Source organism: Suricata suricatta, chromosome 9 (genome assembly GCF_006229205.1).
Source record: "Suricata suricatta isolate VVHF042 chromosome 9, meerkat_22Aug2017_6uvM2_HiC, whole genome shotgun sequence".
Taxonomy (NCBI): domain Eukaryota; kingdom Metazoa; phylum Chordata; class Mammalia; order Carnivora; family Herpestidae; genus Suricata; species Suricata suricatta.
The window spans coordinates 32774307-32788381 of record NC_043708.1 but is presented as its reverse complement, the minus strand read 5'-3'; the positions used below and the strand labels follow the sequence as shown (position 1 = coordinate 32788381).

Sequence of the window (14075 nt, the reverse complement as noted above, 5' to 3'; positions counted from 1 at the left end):
TAAAAAAGAAGGAAAACAATCAATACTCTAAATTAAAGAAAGGGTTATCAGCACTGTGTGAGGAAAATTGTTAACTCCAAGTCTGCCTGATGTCCTTTTGTCAGAAATGAGAGATAATAAATGTGTCTCCTAGCCATGTTTTCTTTTGTGGGAAACATCTTTTTAAATGTAAAATATAAAAACTATATTAATTTATTCATGGATCACTGAACAACCAATCTGACCTCAATTTTTTTGCTTCATCTATCTTCTCATTTTCAATGAGAATGAGCATATAAACTCTTAATCTAATAGCACATAGAGACCAGCCTGTGAAAAGACAATTAAAAGGTAGTATTCCCTAGCATTTTCATTTTTTAATCAACCATTTCCTTTTCTAAATATTCAGCATAGAAGTTTTAGTGCAATTCAAATAAAATACAGTTTGTTAATTGTTTTTGTTATACAGATAAATACAAAAGGATTGATTTTACAAATAAAGGACTTCATTCATGGATCATAAAATATTCAGACTTAAACAAACATTAGAGATCATCTATACAAACACGATAATTTTTCTGCAAGGAAACTCAAACTCAGACCAGCAGAAAAGGAATAGGATTAAAGCTCAAGACTGAACTTCGTCCTTTTACTCCATGATAGTGCTTTTCTTTCAGTATTAAAATATAAAAAATGATAGAAAACATAAATTCTGTTAAAATTAAAAGGTCGATGGAGCACCTGGCTCAGTTGGGAGAGCATGTGACTCCTGATCTCAGGGTCATGAGTTCAAACCCCGTGTGGGGTGTAGAGATTACTTAAATAGATAAAGCATTTTTTTAAAGGTCAGTTGTTTTTGTTTTTGTTCTTCAGTAATCTCTACACCGCACATAGTCTCAAACTTATGACCCGAGATCAAGAATCACATGCTCTTTCAACTGAGATAGCCAGATAAGAAACAAAACAGATGAACAAAGAGGAAGGAAGAGAGAGAGAGAGAGATAAGGAGGCAAACCATAAGAGACTCTTAACCATAAAGAACAAACTGAGGGTTAATAGGAAGAGGTAGATGAGGGAATGGGCTAAATGGGTGATGGATATTAAGGAGGGCACTTGTGATGAGTGTTGTGTGTTATATGTAAACGATGAATCACTAAATTCTACACCTGAAACTAATATATATGTTAACTACGTAGAATTTAAATAAAAACTTGAGAAAAAAGGCTTTAAACTAGTGCAATATTGGGGCGCCTGGGTGGCTCAGTCGGTTGAACGTCCAGCTTCGGCTCAGGTCATGATCTCACAATTGTGGGTTCAAGCCCCGCATCGGGCTCTGTGCTGACACCTCAGAGCCTGGAGCCTGCTTCAGATTCTGTGTCTCCCTCTCTCTCTGACCTTCCCCTGCTCGCACTGTCTCTCTCTGTCTCTCAAAAATAAATAAAAAGTATGAAAAAAAATTAAACTAGTGGAATATTGAGTGCCCAATTCTGATTCTTTGGTTTTTGACCCTACTTAGACAAAAATTGTTTTTATATAGTTATACATCTTTGACTTACAGTCTTTTAGATATATGTATATCATTAGGCTGAGACCTTTTCTTTCATTTCTGTTTTACTCCTTATTAAAGGAAATAAAGACTTAAAAACTGTTTAGAGTAAAAAAGTAGCAATTAACTATATGATTTCAGAAATTAATTTTAGTGAAATAGGTTTCTTTATATTATTAAGCAAAATATTCAGATATTTTATATCAATATCAAAACATTTTCAGAAAATGTAAATATAAGCTTAAGCTGGAAAAACGTTTAAATAATACTTACCTATTATAAAAATAAGTTAACCATCACTGACTTGTTATAATTTTAGGAGAGTTTCCCTTAACATCAGTCCTTAAGATAATCTCACTGTGTATGCCTAGTCACATTTCAACAAATTCCAGTCATTCTAAGGAAAAAACAGAACTGAAAATGGCCATTTTTATTTTTCTTTTAGGAAAAAAATGCTCTTACATGGGGATTCTCTTTTCCCTTCGTGTGCTTGTTTCCCCTTCATGTGTTCATTAAATCAGATGTCACTCATAAGGAAGCAAATTCATCATGGTTGGTTAACTTCCTTGTCAAGTGTTTCCAGCCATGACGATAAAAAAATAATAGTGAGGTTTGCATTCAACCTTTGATTTGAATCAAACTCAATTTTTAATCCAGAAGAGTATTGTAATTAAACCCCCTAGGCACTTTAGTTAGATGTTTAAACAACAATACCATATAGAGAAACATATTCAGTTTGTTCAACATCTATTTACTAAAAATCTGCTAAATGTCAGGTACTATGTTAGGTCCTGGATATACAAAACTCCTGCCCCATGGATCTCACTGTAGTTCAGGAGGGAGACAGGTAAGTAATGTGGTACTTGTCTCCTTTATTGGCTCTTATAGACTTGCCTTCCCTTTTCAATTCCTTAAATATAAATGTTCTTTGGAGTTTTTGTCTTTCGCCCTTTTTAGATCTTACACATTTACTTAGGAAAACCCCATGAGTGTCCCATATCATGTGATTTCTTGATCTAGATCACTTTCCAGACCTTGCCTGAGCTCCAGACTCACATACCAAATGAATACCCGCTCGTAAATTTAATATGACCAATACTAAACCTATTTTCTTTGCCCCCACATGTTTCTTCTACATCTTCTGGAATCCATCCTTTGTTCTCCATCCCCACTGCTATTGATTTAGATTAGGTCTTTATTATTAACTTCATAGGTGATTGTAATTGATTCACCTAACCCAGTTGGCATCCTTCCAATCCATTCTCCAATTTGATGCCAAAGTACAGACATACCTCAGAGATACAGCAGGTGTTCCAGACCACCACAAAATAAAGTGAATATTATAATAAAGCAAGCAAGCAAGATGAATTTTTCAATTTTCCACTGTATATAAAAATTGTTTATGCTATATGAACTCTTAAATGTGCAATAGCATGTCTAAAAAGAGTGTACATGCATTTTTTAAAGTTTTTATTTAAATTTTAGTTAGTTAACATATAATGTAATATTGGTTTCAGGAGTACAGTTTAGTGATTGATTCATCACTTACATGTAACATCCGGTGCTCATCCCAACAAATGCCCTCCTTAATACCCATCACCCATCTAGCCCATCACCCCACCTACCTCCCTTCAAGAAACCCTCAATTTCTTATCTGTAATTAAGAGTCTCTTATGGTTTGCCTCCCTCTTTTTTTTTCACTCTCCCCTATGTTCATCTGTTTTGTTTTTTAAATTCCACATATTAATGGAATCATAGGGTATTTGTCTTTTTCCGACTTACTTATTTCACTTAGCATAATACACTGTAGCTTCATCCACATCATTGCAAAATAGCAAGATTTCATTTTTTGATGGCTAAGTAATATTCCTGTGTGTGTGTGTGTGTGTGTGTGTGTGTGTGTGTGTGTGTGTGTATACCTTGTCTTCTTCATCCATTCATCAGTTGATGGATGTTTGGGCTCTTTACACAATTAGGCTATTGTTGATAATGCTGCTATAAACATCAAGGTACATGTGCTCCTTCAAATTAGTATATTTATATCCATAGGCTAAATACCTAGTAGTGGGTGTAGGGTAGTTCTATTTTTGACTTTTTTTCTAGGTTTATTTATTTATTTTTGAGAGAGAGAGAGAGTGAGAGTGAGCGAGCATGAGCAGGGGAGGGACAGAGAGAGAAGATCCCAAGCAGGCTTTGCGCTCTCAGCATAGAGTCTAGCATGAGGCTTGAACTCACGATCCATGAGATCATGACCTGAACTGAAATCAAGAGTTGGATGTGTAACCAACTGAGCCACCTAGGTATCCTCTATTTTTAACTTTTTAGGAACCTCCATACTGTTTTCCAGAGTGGCTGCATCAGTTTCTTTTTCACCAATAGTGTAAGAGGGTTCCCCTTTCTTCACCTCCTTGCCAACATCTGTTATTTCCTGGGTTGTTCATTTTAGCCATTCTGACAGGCATGAGGTTGTATCCCTTCATGGTTTTGATTTCTAGTTCCCTGATGATGACTGATGTTGAGCATCTTTTTATGTGTCTGTTAGTCATTGGTATATCTTCTTTGGAAAAATGTCTATTCATATCTTCTTCCCATTTCTTAACTGGATTATTTATTTTTTGAGTACTGAGTTTGATAAGTTCTTTGTAATTTTGGATAGTTACCCTTCATCAGATCTATCATTTGCAGATATCTTCTCCCATTCCATAGGTTGCCTTTCAGTTTTGTTGATTATTTCCTTCTCTGTGCAGAAACTTTTTATCTTGATGATGTCCCAATAGTTCATGTTTGCTTTTATTTCCCTTGATCTAGAGGCATATAAGAAATTGTTATAGACAATGACAAAGAGGTTGCTGTCTGCGTTCTCCTTGAGAATTTTGATTATTTCCTGTCTCACATTTAGGTATTTCATCCATTTTGGAGGAATGTGCATACCTTAAATTAAAAAATACTGCTGGGGTCCCTGAATGTCTCAGTCCTTTGAGCGCCCAAGTCTTGATTCTGCTCACATCATGATCCCAGGGTAGTGAGAATGAGCCCCACATTGGACCCCATGCAAAACATGTTTTAAGATTCTCCCTCTCTCTCTCTGTCTCTCTCCCCCCACCACTTTCTCCTTCTGCCCCTCTCCCCTGCTCATGCTCTCTCTCTTTCTCTCTCTCTCAAGTTAAAAATAATTTTAAAAAGACTGCTGAAATCATCATTTGAGCTTTCAGCAAGTCATAATCTTTTTGCTGGTAGAGGGTCTCATCTTGATATTGATGGCTGCTGACTAATCAGGGTGGTGGTTGCTGAAGGTTAGGGTGTCTGTGGCAACTATTTAAAATGAGACAACAATGAAGTTTGCTGCATCGATGGACTCTTCCTTTCATGAACAATTTCTCTGTAGCATATGATGCTATTTGATAGCATTTTACCCACAGTAGAATTTCTTTCAGAACTGGAGTCAATCCTCTCAAATGTTGCCCTGCTTTATTATCTAAGTTTATGTAACATTCTAAATCCTTTGTTGTCATTTCAACAATATTCAGAGCATCTTCACCAGGAGTAGATTCTATCTCAAAAAAGCACTTTCTCTGCTCATCTATAAGAAGCAACTTCGCATCAGTTAAAGTTTTATCCTCAGGTTACAGCAATCCCATCTTCAGACTCCACTTCTGATTCTAGTTCTCCTGTTATTTCCTCCACCTCTGCAGTGACTTCTTCCACTGAAGTCTCAAAGTCATCCATGAGGTTTGGAACCAACTTTTTTCAAACTCCTGTTAATGTTAATACTTTAACCTTTTCCTGTGAATCACAAATGTTATTAATGGCATTAAGAATGATGAATCCTTTCCAGAAGGATTTCAATTTACTTTGCCCAGATCCATCAGAGGAATCATTATCTATGGCAGCTATCGCCTTATGAAATGTATTTCTTAAATAATAAGAATTGAAAATCACAATTACTCCTTGATCCATGGGCTGACTGTGTTAGCAGTCCTGAAAACAATGTTAATCTCATTATACATCTCCATCAGAGCTCTTGAGTGACCAGGTACATTGTCAGTGAGCAGTAATATTTGAAAGGAATCTTTTTTTTTTCTGAGCAGTAGCTCATAACAGTGAACTTAAACTATTCACGTTATGCCATGCTATAAACCAATGTGCTGTCATCTAAGCTTTGTTGTTCCATTAATAGAGCACAGGCAGAGTAGATTTAACAGAATTCTTAACAGACCTAGGATTTTTGGAATGATCCATGAGCTTTGGCTTCAACTTAAATTCACCAGCTGCATTATCCCCTAACAAAAGAGTCAGCCTGTCCTTTTAAACTTTGAAGCCATACATTGACCTCTCTCCTCTCTAACTATGAATGTCCTAGATGTCATCTCTTTCCACTAGAAGGCTGTTTAGTCTACATTGAAAATATATTGTTTGGTGCAGCCACCTTCATTAATTATCTTAGCTGGGTCTTCTAGAGAACTTGCTGCGACTTCTACATTAGCACTTGCTGCCTCCCCTTGCACTTTCATATTGTGGAGATGCCGTCTTTCCTTAAACCTCATGAACAGACCTCTGCTAGCTTAAACTTTTCTTCTGCAGCTTCCTCACCTCTCTCAGCTTTACAGATGTGAAGAGAGTTAGGGCCTTGCTCTGGATTAGGTTTGAGCTTAAGGGAATGTTGTGGCTGATTTGATCTTCTGTCCAGGACCTTCATAGTTATTTTTATTTCAGCTAGATGCACCTCTAATTATTGAATTTCATTCATTGATCACTGAGTAGGAAAAGTATTGGGAGGAGGACAGGGGAGACTGAAAGACCTCCACAGTTTCTCTGAAATCCTAAATATTTGCCTGTGCAAATTCTCTGACACCTACAATTATAGAAGCACATAGAGGAGAGCCCATGATTCCTAAGAAATGTTCAGAATCATTGAAGCTATGAAGCAGTTTGAAACTGTAACATCTCTTTAAAAAATTTATATCTGAGAAGATGTAACAATAATTTGAGAAAACTAAGGATAAATACTGGAAGTGATTATGGTCAAGGTCAGAGACATAGGGTAACTCTATGAAGGAATTTTAGAGTATAATGCATGAAATACTTAGAATGTTATAGAAAGTAATTTGAAGATCAAGCAGTCTCTCTTACTTTAAAGATAAGGTAAATTAAGACCAAAGAAGTATAATATTTTTAAAGTTGGACACATAGTTATGATTGAAACCTAGGATAACCTAGGATTTTTGACTCCTCGTCTGCTGTTCATTCCACTGTAGTATACTACATCTCAAATCAATATGAAAATTATTCTTCTAAAACAAGTGCCTAGATGTGCTTTTATGTGCAAAGTATTGTTCGTTTGTTTTAATCTGTTTGGGCTGCAGATGAATTTTCTGTTTTCTGTGGTCTATTCTTTAGACCTACTATTTTCAGCTCCTATCTGTAAGCAAGGCCTTTAAGGAGCAAGTGCTCCACTGATTATAAATACCTTCCTTTGGCTTCTTGGGAGAGGCATACCTGGTGTAACAATGGATGATAGTATTTGTAAGACTACCACATATGATTCATTCTCTTTGCTTGTAAAATGCATAATGTATGAAGCACCTGGGTGGCTCAGCTGGTTAGGCGTTCCAACTTGGGTCAGGACATGATCTCACAGTTCATGAGTTTGAGCCCCAGCATCAGGCTCTGTGCTGACAGCTCAGAGCCTAGAGCCTGCATCAGATTCTGTGCTCCTTCTCTATCTACCCCTTCCCCTCTCTCTCTCACTCTCATGCTCTCTCTCTCTCTCTTTCTCACTCACAAATAAATAAACATTAAATTTTAAAAATAAAATAGAATACATGATGTAAATAAATTACAACTTTACATTTGCTACAGTACCAGCCCCTTACTGTAAGGCAGATTAAAATATTCTGGATTATTCCCTGTAGTTCTCAATCTCTTTCAGTTAATAATGGGAAAACTTGAACTTTCAATGGAAAAAATTCTGCTTTCTTAGGAGCATTATTTTAGATTACATTATCTAGGCATTCTTATTTAAAAGTACATTACCAAATATTTTAACAGCTCTGACTTGGATTCTTTGTTTTTGAAAAAAGGACTTAAGCAGTTCTAGTCAAGGAACCTCTAAGCTTTTCTATTGGAACTGGTTTGAGACAGTAAAATATCTCTTTTACAATATTGACCACAGCAGAGGAACTGCTCTCTGTCTCTAATATAATAGTTAGATAACTGCACATCTTCAGGCAGTGAAATAAAGCAGAAATTCACTGCCCTCTTGAAGAAATTCAGAATCCCCTAAATTCAGGTGGGAGGAAGTACTCACCAAAGTGGTCTCTTTGGTACTCACCAAAGTCATGCTAGGAATTCATTAATTCCTGACAGTTCAGAGGCTGTCAGAAAATAAGGAAAAAGGAAGTAAGATATACTGGAAGGAGCTTTGCCATCAAACATACTCTACCTTGCTTTGCTTTTTAAGTAGCTGAGAGACCTTGGGCAAGCTATCTAACCTTTCAGAATCTTATTTCCCTCATACATAAAAATAGAAATAATGTCCATCCAATAAGGTCACTGTGAAGTCCTGTTAAAGGAAATAATGTATATAAATCATCCAGTTTTCACTAAGCTGTCATATTTGGAATTTAGTAACTGATTTCCTTTCCTTCCTTCTCCATGTTGGAATTCTAAGATCGTACCCATAGGATGAACACATTGTAAATTATAGAGTCAAAGCAGGAATTCTTTGGTTCAGCTGCATTTGTTGATCCACATTAACAATCTCTGGATCCCTCTGCATTTTCTTATAACCTGATTTATATTCCTCTCACCCAGGTCTTTCAGGGCTGTGCTCCCTATCTCATTAGAAAATTAACCTAAACAGGAGTTTTCACTGCTTTTCTGCTAATATCTGGTTGAGCTTTATAAAATTAAACCAAAGAATTGAGATAGTTATATGAAAGAAAGTTATTGAGAAAGATATATTCTTATTATCCAAATTACTGCCATGTTTCTACTTCCACCTAGTGAAGTCTTCACCTAGAATGTGTTTACCTGCAGATATCTTTCTGGGAGTAGGTCTGTGCTGGAATTTGCTGTAGGCTTTTCCATAAATGTGGCTGCTTGAATTCATTCATAATTCCTTTCAGGTTGGCTCATCTCTTTAGACTCTTTAGACCATAAACTGCATTACACTTCTAAAATGCATACATCTCATTAAACCCTTCTACTTATGCTTCTGATTACATCATTCCCTTTATATTTCCCCCTGCATTCCTCAAATATGAGCATCCTTATCTATATATTTGTGAAGTGTGTGTGCATATATGTGTGTATGTGCACATAATCACAACAACTAGCTAATATGTTATTTTTCACATCCAAAGATTATGATTATATTACCAATCTGTTCTCTGTGCTTTCAGGTGCTGTTTTCCCCCAATATTGTGGATATACCACACATTTGCTGTTATCACAATAGTCACAAGGCCTCTTTGTTTGGGGGAGTTATTTTTATAGTTCTATAGTTGAGTAAAATTAACGCCCCTCGGAATCAGAACTATCGCATTGGCCGAATTATCCCTATGTTGCAACCAGGTAGACTCATCTTCCTATGTGGTACTTTCTTCTGTGTATACATCACATATTTCCATATATCTATCCTCTTTTTTAAAATGAATCATATCATAAATATATCTCACTTAAGCAATTTTGATAGAAAATAATTTATATTTAATCAAAAAGTAAGAAGGAATTTTAATATGATGTTTAAGTTAATTTACACAGCTCTACTGAAAATTTCTGAGGTTAAAACAAGATACATCTTTAAATATGATTCTTAGTTTTCCATTCTTTTTGAGTACCTCAATACCTTTTCACATTTTAATTATATATGCTTTATTTGACATAATTTACTTAGCAATCTTTTTATTCAGGATCTATTTTGAAGTGCCATCGTCTATATTAAAGCCATTAAGTAATGACTGGTGCAGCCAGTCTGGAAAACAGTGTGGAGTTTCATCAAAAAACAGAACTCCCCTACAACCCAGCAATAGCACTACTAGGAATTTGCCCAAAGGATACATGAGTGCTGATTCACAGGGGCACATGTACCCCAATGTCTACAGCAGCGCTTTCAACAATAGCCAAATTATGGAAAGAGCCTAAACGTCCATCAGCTGATGAATGGATAAAGAAGATGTGGTTTATATAATACAATGAAATACTACTTGGCAATGAGAGAGAATGAAATCCTGCCATTTGCAGCAACATGGGTGGAACTGGAAGGTATTATACTAAGTGAAACAAATCAGTCAGAGAAAGACAGAGACCATATATTTTCACTCATATGTGGATATTGAGAAACTTAACAGAAGACCATGGGAGAATGGAAGGGAAAAAATAGTTCCAGAGGGGGAGGGAGGCAAACCATAAAAGACTCTTAAATACAGAAAACAAACTGAAGGTTGATGGGGGTATAAGTGGGAAATGGGTGATGGGCATTGAGGAAGGAACTTGTTGGGGTGAGTACTATGTATTGTATATAAGTGATGAACCATGAGAATCTATCCCCAAAACCAAGAGCACATTTCACACATTGTATGTTAGCCATTTGATAATAAGTTATTTTTTAAAAAAAGAAGAAGAAGGTGCTATACTCTCCCTCTCCAAAAAAACCATTAAGTTATTAATCAGAATACAAGCATGGCAAAATGTTTCCACTAAAATGGAACAAAATTAGAATTTTTTTAATGTTTATTTGTTTTTGAGAGAGAGAAAGAGAGCCAAAGTTGGATGCTTAACCAACTGAGCCACCCAGATGCCCCAAGCCACCAGTAATTTTTGAAAGTCAGTATCATGGGTGGTACTTTTGTTACATACTTCCTCTTGCATTCCATCTAGGAGCTTTATTTTGTCATGTATTTTTTTCTTTTTATAAAATACTTGAATATTTTGCATTTCTTTTTTAAATGAATTTTTCTTTAAATGTTTACTTATTATGAGAGAAAGAACACACAGGAGCACATGGAAGTGGGGGAGGGGCAGAGAAAGAGAGGGAGAGAGAATCTCAAGCAGGCTTTATGCTCAGCACAGAGCCTGAGGCAGGGCTGGATGTCACAACCATGAGATCATGACCTGAGCCAGAACCAAGAGTGGGACGCTTAACCATCTGAGCCACCCTGACACCCCTCTCTTTTAATAACCATGGCAGTATCCTAATGTAGGACCAATGCTGAAGAAATTAGAAATCATTTTTAGTAGTAGTAGAATACATCATAGTAGAATACATAGTTCAAAACTGGAAATTAGAGTAAAACAATTTTTTTCCTATGGAGCTTTTGACAATTTATAGGACAGTGATTGAGAAACTATCGATAAAGAATAGGTTAAATAGTTCAAACTATAGAAGAAACATTTTGTATATTTACTTGTACCAAATCCTAACCAACAAATTCACGTCTTGGATTTAAGTGCCACCCATTTAGCAGTGATACCCTATTTATTTGACTTGTGTGTGGCAAAGTTTCCATCATTAAGTAGTAAAAGAAGTGAGCATTTACTCTCAATTGAAACATTTTCTGTGACCTTAATATTTTTTAAAAGTACTTCCCCTAAAATGTTTTTTATTTAAGTTAAATGCTTATTACAATTATACAATTATTATTTTTTAAACTTAATATTTTACATATAGAAATGAATATATGTAACACAGATATGAGTTTATGGTACTCAGTAATAAAATAGATATGAAACCACAGCACAACTTATGAATTAATTTATTTTCAATTGCACTGCATCTTTTTTTATTGCTAAATCATGACAATCATTTCTGGTAATCATAACACTTGCATTTATTCTAAATTCTATAACTTTGCACAAAGCTTATTTTTATTTTATGACATAAGAACCATACATAATGCTTGACCTTACTCATTGCTTTTCAGGTAATGAGCATCCCTAGATGGAAAAATACAAATACACAACATAATGCCACTTTGAACCAGCTATATATTTTTAAAGCATAGGGATTTTTATAGTCCTATTCCATAATCATGACTTCTGGAGGAACTAGAGATTAATTAATGTACTTGCTTTCATCATAGAGATATTCACCTCTCAATCATTCACTCTTTTTGGTTTATACGTATGAAACTTCCACATAAATGAAGACTGTAGTGCATAATTGAGATCTACTGAGTACCAAAATGTTGTCTAGTCTTTCAAATATCCAGTGAATATATGGAGAATAAATTATATTGGCATAGGCTTGAGGGGATCCACCATGTTAAATATTTAATGTCCGTTAAATAATCACGAAGCTTTCTGTACATATGCTTTACTTCATTTAAGGTTTTCTTTTTAATCCTGTAACAAATCTGCATATGCTTCACCTTTCCTCTTAATCCCTAGTCTTAACTAGTGTTCCTACCAATAAAAATAAGATAAAAACAGAGAGGGAGGCAAACCATAAGAGACTCTTAAAACTGAACAGGTGTTGGGTGGAGGGAGGGAGAAATGGGTGATGGGCATTAAGGAGGGCACTTGTTGGGATGAGCACTGGGTGTTATGTATAAGTGATGAATCACTGAATTCTACTCCTGAAACCATTATTACATTATATGTTAACTAACTTGGATTTAAATAAAATTTTAAAACTAAATAAATAAAAAATACTGTTCCTACTAATAGTCATTTGGTATGAGTAAGCATATGGTTTTAAGGCTGCATTCTCAACTGTTTTGGCAAACACAGGGATAGCCTTTAAGTCAAAAGCATCCTTCAGTAGCCTCTCACTAGATTGGACAAGATGGTAGTTTTTAAATGTTGCAGTATTAAGTGTTGTCATAACAAACTTAAGTCAAATTTTGAGGAACTTATAATCAACAGCAAACCAACTTATATCCATGTTTTATAAGAGGAAGTCTTAGATAGTATATTTTCTTTTCAGCCTTCTGTTATCTACCACATTCTTCCTAAACTCCTGATTCATAAAACTGATAGTATCTTAGTTAGCCAAAGTGAGGACAAGGAATCAATTTCCTGGACCATTTAACTCAAGAGATCCCCTTGACTTCCTCCAAAGCCTTCTTATAACTTACTACACAGTGAACTTTACAGCTGTGAAATCATTTTGATAAGTGACTTTGAGAAATTAAGACGCTTTTCCCTTACATCCAAAAGCCATTTAGGTATCCTAACATCTTACTTTAGACACCAAAAAAAAAAAAAAAAAAAACCTATATATATATATATTATCTGGGCCAGTATAAATGCCCATCCAAACAAATTAAATATTTTACTTTTCCCAATTAGATAATACATTTGGATTCAATGCTTACAAATCATACTCAACTTTATAAATAGCTCTCTATTTTGATTTCCTTCTGTATATGTCCATTGTCAATCATTTGAATCTATGAAGACTTTCTGAACATATTTTTTAGTCTAGTCAGCCAGTGTAAAAAAGCTAGCACTCCAAAGAGTAGAGGCTTTGTTAATGACTATTATCATTTGGGAAACTGACTTGTATATACAAATGTATATACTTTTTCTGGCTACATAAAAAGTCTATCACCTTATAAATAAACATACTAAACAAAACAGTGTAAATCATCAACTAATCTTTTCCACTCCTTTCTTCTTATCAACCTCTTGATCACTTACTTGCATATAACAAGGATCCCCAGTGTTACATAGCCCTACCTTTAAGATTTTTGGTCTCCACAGAATCTAGAAATACGTATTGTTATCATCTTCATCTTTAGCAAATTTTATATGTTCTTATCATATAGAACTCAAAGAATACTGTGTGGGGGAATGATAGAACAAAATGGATATTATGTCATCAGATTCTGAATACAAGACCATCACATCTTGGCACACCGCCTAACTTTCTACAACTGAAATGCTCACAGCAGACTTTGAAGACTGTAAACTCCCACCACCAAATATTCCTAAGAAATCATATTAGTTATATTAATTATACATTGGAGAAACTGTTTTCCTTATTATTAATGGAGCTCTCATTGGACTGGGGAAAATAGGAAGAAAGGAACTTTGTTCATGTCTTCTTGAAATCATATATTTTGCACAGCTTCAGCTGCTCACTGTTGTTTACCAAATGATAAACCTAAAACAGTCATAATATCTTCTTGAGAAGTTACTCCTGCCTGGTTCCAATTCAGGTTTGAAGGCTGAGACTCCTTTTCTAACATCACAAGGCCAAAGTTTATTCAACATTAATACTTGGGCTCCACCTATGGGCAAAGAGAAGGGATGATTTAACATGTAGGTAAGTGTATGTAAGAATGTCCCATGTGCTTTGCAGCACTCCTTAAGTACCCAAATAGATCACCTGGTGAAACAATGAATGAAGTCTAATATTGACTGCTTGAAAGAGCTATCCATTGTTTAGTCCTGAACTCTACTGAGAGATATGGGTAGAGTGTGTTTTGTACCAGAGAGGTGTATCTGATATATAGTCCTTCTGTTCTATAGTATCTTCTGCCAGCTGGTAGCCTGGACCATTTTTCAATCAACTGTATATTCTCCCCCCAAACCTTTTTCTTGC

General features: G+C 35.3%; 1 protein-coding gene across 7 annotated transcripts in view; it reads left to right on the top strand.

Annotated features, from left to right (window-relative positions):
- Window positions 1–14075, top strand: part of GPHN (gephyrin) — a 608842-nt gene that overhangs the window by 505645 nt on the left and 89122 nt on the right. The gene's annotated exons all lie outside the window — the stretch shown is intronic.